This window comes from Meriones unguiculatus, chromosome 7, assembly GCF_030254825.1.
Source record: "Meriones unguiculatus strain TT.TT164.6M chromosome 7, Bangor_MerUng_6.1, whole genome shotgun sequence".
NCBI lineage: Eukaryota > Metazoa > Chordata > Mammalia > Rodentia > Muridae > Meriones > Meriones unguiculatus.
Window position 1 is genome coordinate 56,253,370 of NC_083355.1, and position 9,029 is coordinate 56,262,398.

Here is a 9,029-nt window from a genome sequence, read left to right on the forward strand (position 1 = left end):
TCCATAGCTCTAGGTAGAAGAGAATACCCTTGCTGCCGGCACCATGCTTTCTGAGCCATTATGGCTACTATGCCTGAAGAAAGATTTCCCTGCCCTGAATCTGAAGCAAGCATATCAAAGCTCACTTACAGAAACAGCTCAATACAGATGTGCAACACTAAAGGCCATTCGGCCACATCTGAGCAGGGGGTCTAGGTCCTCTCCATGCATGGTCCTTGGTTGGTGCATCAGTCTCTGCAGGACCCCCTGTGCTCAGATCCTTTAGCTTTGTTGGTCTCCTTATGGGGCTCCTGCCCCCTCCATGTCCCTCTATCTCCACACCCCTCTTCCATAAGACTCTGCTCTCTGCCCAAAGTTTGGCTGTGAGTCTCAGCATCTGCTTCAATCCCCTGTTGGGTGGATCCTTTCAGAGGACTCTCTGTAGTAGGCTCTCATCTCTTTCTTCTCTTCCACTGCTTCTGGTGTCTATCCTGTTTGCCATTCTGAATGAGATTTAAGCATCCTCCCTAGGGTCCTCCTCAGTGTTTAGCTTCTTTGGGTCTGTAGATGGCTGTCCTATATTATACAATTAGTATCCACTTATAAGTGAGTGTATACCGAGCCTGTCTCTCTGTTTCTGGTTTACCTTATTCAGGATGATCTCTTCTAGTTCCATCCAATAGCCCACAAATTTCATGATTTCCTCGTTTTTAATAGCATGGCCAACTGACAGCTCAGTCTCTATGTAGATCTCTGAGTGAAGGAAACAGGAACTGTCTCTATCATGAACTCAGCTGACTGCTCTCTGATCACTCGCCCCCGATGATGCAGCCTTGCCAGGCCAAGGAGGAAGAGGATCCAGGCAGTCCTGAGGAGACTTAACAAGCTATGGGCAGATGACAGTGGTGGCAAACTCCCCCTTTCAGTGGACTAGGGGAAGGGATGAGGGGAAGAGGGAGGGAGGGTGGGACTGGAGGAGTTGAGGGAGGGGGATTCTAACAAGATGTATAATGGATAAATTGTGAAGAAAAAAATAAAATTAAAATTTAAAAAAACCTAAAAGCAATTCTGCTCTGACTCACATCTTAGCCAAATCATGGTTTCTAGAGAGATAAATATCAATACTTTAACATTTTGTGGTTATTGCTTATATTAACTCTTCATGAAGAAAACCTTTCCCATATTTTAGTCTTCTCTTTATCATTGCTGTGCCTGCTGTTGTTGTTTTAGACTGCCTTGCTTGTACCCTGATGGTCCTGTTACTCATAACATAGTCCAGGCTGTCCTTGAAATCTCAGCAAACCTCTTGCCTCAGCTTTTTTTTAATAATTTTTATTTTTTATATTAATTACAGGTTATTTACTTTGTATCCCATCTGTAGCCCCCTCCCTCATTCCCTCCCAATCCCACCCTTTCTCTCTCATCTCCTCCCTGGCCCTCTCTAAGTCCACTGATAGGGGAGGACCTCTTCCCCTTCCATCTGACCCTAGCTTATCAGGTCTCATCAGGACTGGCTGCAATGTCCTCCTCTGTGGCCCAGCAGGGCTGCTCCTCCTTCAGGGCGGGGTGGGGGGAGGTCAAAGAGGCAGCCACTGAGTTCATGTCAGAGACAGTCCCTGTTGTCTCAGCTTTTCAAGTGCCAGAATTACAAACATGTGCCACCATGTCCAGCTCATTCTTTTTTTTTTTTTATGTAAAAGCTGTGCCAATTCTCCAAACTAGGCCCTGAAATCAACAAAATTCTTTCCTTCAAGAAAATCAAACTGTGTGTGTTGCCTTTAACTGAAACTAGTATCCCCATACTCTCTCTCCTTTCACATATTCACTGAAATTAATCTTGTGCCTGTGTTTTCTATTAACTACATTCTTGACCCCATCGATGCACCTCAGTCCAAGGGTTTTCATTCTCATTACTATAATCAACACCATCTCTATAATCAACACCAGACTTTAGGACTTATGCTGCAAGCAGAATAGGCTGTGTGTTTTCTACTTCTTTTTATGCATCAGAGAGAGGCCTCGTTTTTTTATTAATTTATTTATTTACTTTACATCCTTACCAAAGTTTCTCTTCCTTACCCTCCTCCCGGCTTTCTCTCTTTCCCCCAATCTACTCCTCCTCCCTTTCTCTTCAGAAAAGAGGAGACCTTTTATTTTACTTTAGTCCTTAGACCATCCTAAAAAGATGCTCCCTTGGCTCACGCCTCTGAACAGTTTCTACTTGTGTGATTTTAGCTTTTACTTTTCTGCTTTCTTGTAATTCTTATTCAACGAGAGTTATCAAACATATACTACAGTAGACTTTTATTTTTTCTTGTTATTATTTCTGTATTTTAGTAAACAGTTGTTATTTTTTACATATGCTTTTCCTTTGGAGGAAATAAAGAAATAGTTTATTCCTGTTCTTCACACAGTGAGTTCGTAGAAGGCACAAAGAATAGAGTCTGTAGCATGGGTGTAAATCAATCATAGTATCTCATGACTTGGAACCACAATCCTTGATACAATGAAGAGCAAATGACCCAATCCAGGCTGGGGAAAGAGGATCTAAGAACTGCCATGGGAACTAAAAAAGAGAACCTCTGCTCTTTTTTTTAATTGAAAATAGATTCTTCTCTCATATAATACCCCCAGACCACAGACTGATTCCCTTCCTCCACTACACTCAGTTCCCCACATCTCCTTTCTTCCCCAGACCTGCCCCCTATCCACTATTTCCCTTAAGAAAAGAGCAGGCACTCCAAGAGACAGCAACCAAACACAACAAAAATGAGGTACAATGAAAGAAGGCAAGCACCCTTACTGAGGCTTGACAAGGTAGGCAACCCAATAGGAAAAAAAGAGTCCCAAGAGCAGGCAAAAGAGCCAGAGCTACACCTGCACAAAACCACCAGACTCATAGCCATAGCTATACACAGAGGACTGGTGCAGGCCCCTTGCAGCTCCCATGCTTGCTCAGTCTCTGTAAGCCCATATGCACCCTGCTTGTCCATTCGAAGGGCCATGTGGTCCTGGTGTCCTCCACCCCTCTGACTCCTACAATCTTATTCCCTTCTTCTGCAGGGTTCTGTTTTTAGGGTCTGGATGCTAAAAGGAATTGAGAGTTGTCTAGGATCACCACTGAGATTTTTCAGGTAAACTAACCAGTATCTTTTAGAGAAAAATTAATCAGGTTGAGCTGGTTTTAGACCATATAAAATCATGCATAGTACTGAGATAGCTATTATGTGTCAAACACCATCTTAGGCACTAAATGGCAATGAAATAGATATATTTTTGCCCACAAATGACTTGATGTGTAGTAGATTAAAAGGATGCATATAAAGGTCACAAATCACTAAAGACAAGGCCTGAAAAGAACCACGGAGTCCAAAGCTTAAATAACTTAGTGAATTATGGTCCTTCCCTCATGAGAAGGTTGAGGGCATTACATGTGAGGGTTTTTAAATTTCCAGTTCATAGCATGCATTAAAAATGCAAAACATGGACTCGCTTGCCAGCTTTTGATCACTCCCCCCTGTGAAACTGCCTTGCCATGCCAAAGGGAAAGAGAACATGTTCAATCCTGATGCAATTTGCTGAGCTGGGGTGGATGGGAAAAGGAGCTCCCCTTTTCTGAGGAGGAGGAGAGGGGAGAGGGGGAGGGAGGAAGGTTGGGACTGGGAGGGGAGAAAGCAAGGGGCTACAACAAGAATGTAAAGGGAATTTTTAAAAAATACAAAATAGGGCTGGAGAGATGGCTCAGAGGTTAAGAGCACTGGCTGCCTTTCCAGATGTCCTGAGTTCAATTCCCAGCAACCACATGATGGCTCCCAACCATCTATAATGAGATCTGGTACCCTCTTCTGGCATGTAGGCAGAACACTACACAATAAATGACTCTTTTAAAAAAAACTGCAAAATAAGTAAATACATAAACCCCAAGTAAAGGAAAAGGATAAAGTCTAATCAAATCATAAAATGAACTATGATCCAGCAGAGAGGACAGAACTGTGTGGATAACACTGAATCGAAAGTGTCCGTCACAGAAAACTACTGATGTGGTTTGAATCTTAAGTGTTCAAAGCTTAGTCACCAGCCTGCAGCACTATTGACAGGGGATAGAACTGTATGGTGGAAGATTAGTTAGTGAGAGGAAGTTAAGTCTTAGGAGGAGTGGACATCCCTGAAGAAGACATCAGAATCCCAGTCTCTCCTCTCACCCCAGCTGCCCCCCCCCACTCGTTTGATGTCAGTGGCTTTCATCACCCTGAGCTGTGGTCAGGATGTGCCATGATGCTACAAACCCAAAGGCACCAAGGTTCAGCAACCACGGGCTGGAGCTTCTGAAACCACAATCCAAAATAACCCCTTTCTCCTTATGAATCTCATTTGCCACTATTTGTTATAGTGACAGAAAGCTGACTAACACAAATCCATAGAGTATGATACTACTTATATAAAGCTCAAATCCAGTGAATGTCGTAAATGTAACTTTTATTTGACGGGTGCAACTGTCATCTCAGAGGCTTACTGCCTTCGTCTGCTAACCTAGGCCTAGTCCTGGAAGCTTCTAGCCTCCATACAATACAATCTAGGCCTAGAATATTAGAACGTTTTCAATACCTAAGACTTACTGGTAAATAAGCTCATCCTTTCTAGCTCTTTCTGAACTCTGGATGGCAGATTCAGCTCAGCTGCTCTGGCTCAAACTCCTCTCCAAGCTGGCTTTTCTCAGCTTCTGGCTGAATTGCTCTGCTTGGCCTCAGACTAACTCTAGCAATCTGTTCTAATACTCTGGCTTCTTCTGATCCTCTGGCTCATTCTTCTTCACCTGTGACTAGCTTGTTCTCTCTCTTCAACCTGTCTGTGTAAAACTGTCCTAGTAAAACTTCCTCCTCCTCTTCCTCCTCCTCCTCTTCCTCCTCTTCTTCTTCCTCCTCCTCCTTCTCTCTCTCTCTCTCTCTCTCTGCACTGCTCTCTCAAGTAGCTCCTCTTTCTATGTTCTTTCTCATGAAAGTAGGGCATATCCTATTCTGTCAAATCTTTCTCTGATTTGTCACTTTTTCTGCCTCTTAATTAGACATCACTTTTAAACATGGTGCTTCCTTCTACAAACTGACTTTGTCTTCGTTATTTGGGATTAAAGGTGTGTGCTAAGGGTGTGTCTGTATTCTGGCCAGAGTAGCCATGTTACTGAGTTAAAATTCCTCGGCGTAGTTTTGTGCGTTAAATTAACTCATGAGGACAGTGGACACTTGGTTGAAGGATAGCAGCCATCACGGACGGCTCCAGTGACATTGCTGAATTCGATGCTAGGACTCACAGGGGTCTGTCCTGCTTACAGCTATGGTTCGTAATTTACATACACACCATACATTCATACAGCAGATACGTTTAATATGCCTCTGAAAAGTATTCCCATAATGTGCTGACTACATCATGTTTATTTTTCATGTCTGTAAGTTTAAAACCTATCTTTAGACATGTCGGCTTAGAGTTTTAACATATCTCCCTGGGATCCATTCTAGGACTCCCCTGTCCAGACTTATGCAATTCGAGAAGACGGCTTCCAGTTCAGAGGGCTGTGTTGTCTACGAAGTCCCATGCTTCCATGGTGAATTTATATCAAAGTGACTCAATTCTGAACAATAAAAAGGAGATTGTTTTTTAATTATATTTATACCAGTAAACTAAATAAGCATGCAAACATCGCCCAAATATTTACCTGGGAGTCCCGAAACCCCTCAAACAACGACAATAAGCAGAATGACTTGATGACAGCCACCATTGCAGTTGTGTTGCACTCCTGGGTTTGTTTCATTTGAGTTTAATTATTCCTAATGAACCCTCTCCTTTTGTTTGGCCCTAACGAAGGTGTAGCTCACTTGAGTTGTGCTGGCAGGTCTCAACTTGTGAGCACAAGTGGCCTCTTTAGGCCACAGGCATGCTGCCTTACACCTGGTACAGGCAGACGGAGCGCTTAGGGTCCGTGGGTGTACCTCGTTGTATCTGTCAACGGCAGCCAATGCCAAGCTGTGGCAACAATTGTCAAAAGTGTGGGATCGGGCTCTGCTATGAATTGGCGTCTCGTTCCATTCAATCATGTTGCAAGTACCTACCACATACAAGGCACTCAACCAGGTGTTGGAAGTGATTGAAAGGGTGAGACCCAGTTCCCACTTAGGCGTATGTTAAAGCAGTGATTCTCAAACCTTATTTTGCACCTGAGTCATCTGGTTGTTGAAAGTATTTCCTGGGGCTCAAGAATTTCATGTCGATTGCATTCTCCTTGTCGACTGCAAAGGGTCCAGGGAAATACATTGGGGGAGAATCCTTGTGACTGGCTGTTACTGGGGCCCGGTTCCTCCTGTTGTTAGCATATTTAACAGTCACTAAAAATTTGGTTTGAAAGCATTTTTCTTCCACATGTACAGCAAATATTTTGGAAAATATTGTTGGCACAGTTAACTATTACAACAGTGATCATTACTGACACCTGGTTATACTTGCATGCCAGGCTGTGCGAGCTGGTTCTGGTTCACACACATTTTGTTCAGTGGACCCTTGCCAAAATCCACTTAGGTTGGTGTTATCCCCATTGTTTCAGAGGAAGCGACTAAGGAATAAAGCTATTTAAAAATCCTGCCCTCGTTTGGGCTTTTCCAATCTAGGCACTTGACATCTGGGGCTAGAAATTTCTTTATACAGGAGGGGCAGGGCTGTCCTACATCTGCAGCGGCTTCTCTACATCTGCAGCGGCTTCTCTGGCTTCTACTCATTCCGTGTCACAAAAAGTAACACTTTGTTACAACAACGCAAAATGCCTTCAGGCATTGTCAACTCTGACTGCAGTTGAGAGCCGCTGTCCTAGACACCCGGTTAAGAGCAGCTAGCTCTTTAGCATCTTACCTTCTGGGAAGTTGTATGTGCTTCTGCTTCAGAATCTTAGGATGTTACTTAACACTGGAAAGAAAGTTACAGACCATCCATCTACTTGAGTAAAGCCTGTTATTCATCACAAGGAGCACATCCACAGGGATATTGCCCTAAGATGTTATAACAATCTCCCTGGGACCAGGAGGAATTCAGATTGATACTGACTTCAATGGCACAAATTTTCCTTCATTTTGTTGCCCCCCCCCTTTTTTTTTCTCAAGAAATCCTCCCAGCCCATGTGTGCTTATGACAAGTGTATTTTTCTCTCTGCCAGCAAGTGCTCATAAAGCAAATGGCCTGGCTTCTTATTGCATGCCACAGAACGGATGAGAAAATGTACTGGTATTCCTGGGGAATTTTTGTAAAATGGCAGGTCCAAACAGAACAACTGATGGGAGACGAGAACACTCATATAAACCTGCCTCTGTCTGCCTTTCAAAGAGACAGCTCTGCTGGTAAAAATACAGAGTTTGCAGAATATAAGGAATTCGTGTAACTATATACCAGTACAAAACTGTAAAGGTTAGCAACTTGAGTCACTCAGCCAAATAGTTTGCCTTGTCCAGGGTGCAAATTGCAGTAATTGGATGAAGACATCTGTACTATTTTAACCTGTCATGTTAAATATCTGTATTTTGTAACTCATCTTGATAGCTAATTTTCATGGAAATATGTGTTAATTGAGCAAAAAGACATCTTTAAGATGGTTATCATAAGATAATCACACCCTAGGGCATTGTAAGGCAAGAGGTACTGCTCTGATCTGTGAGTCTCCAAGGATATGATTATCACATGGTGGCTGCGGCACCTCCCGAGTGCGACCTCTCTGGGCTGCCTCCCGACACTGCTGGTGTGTCTTTCTGTTCCTCACAGCGTTACTTTCATCTCTTCCCAGGAGGTTGTAGAGTTTCTCAAACGCAATACCTCAGGGCAGGGCACAGTCAGGAAAACGGTGTTCTTTAGAATAAGAAGCTCACGGGAAACTTCAAGTTTTTGAAAAGTATTGCAGGCTCCCAGATTCTTATCACAGTTCTATGACCATCCTTCCTAAATTCCAGGCTCATGGTCTATCTGCTTTGTTCCTATAGATGGCTCAATAATTCACAGCCCCTTTGGTACCCTCTGTTTACAAAGTCTATTTTGTTTGGAAAAAAAGAAGTAGAAAGAGAAAAGGAAGGAAGGAAAGAAAGAAAAAAAGGAAGGAAGGAAAGAAGGAAGGAAGGGGCAAGAAAACCTGTTAGATTTTTGTCAAGCATGTCTCCCATAGTCCCGAAATATCAAGATATTTATCTATTACCACCACTCCTCCCCCAATATATTGCTTTTTATACATTTTCCTGTCCTTAGAACACAATGCAGAAAGGCAACTTAATGGATAAAATAAAAAAAATATCAATTAGCAATGTTGAAAATGACCTTTATTCAGTTATGACAATTAGTTTCCACAACCAGCCAATTTACACAGAGATGATTTCTAGGTGTTAGCAGGTCAGCTGGTTCTGCATCCCGAGAAACAGTAACAGAAGAGTGGATACACTGACAGTAACTCTCGCCTTAGGAGTTCTAAAATTAACATATAAGCAATAACAATATTTCTTAGAGGTGATACTGCTGAAGTCAATATGGAATGAAAACTGCATTTTCTTAATTTGTTATTTAAGCCTTCGGTTTCTTCAAATGAAGAGTTGCTATTATTGTAATGTTTACTTTTGAATACATAAACTGTGAAATAATGGCAAAAACACTTGAAAAGTAGCCAGAAGATAAGAGGAAAACCTCTTCGTTGACTACATCCCTGATTTAAAGGAAAGGAATGCTTTACGGATGATCTTAAAACTCCAGTTAGAGAAAGGGAAAAAGGTTGTCAATCTTCAGTAATGTATAAAGATTTGAGGTGCTGGGTGCATTTTCCTGGTTGAGTGCATGAAGTCGTCTTTGTTTCGGGTTTCCTTGGCAACCCTTCTCAAAGTGTGTACAGGAAGAGCAGGACCTAAATGGAGTCTGGTCTGAAGAGCGCCTTAAAGGGGGGTGAGGGTGAGTCTAAGTTCCCTATTTTTATTCCTTTAGAAGTGCATGTGTGAGATGAAGGCTGTGCTGTGCGGGACAGAGAACGCCATTTTCTATGGCAGGCT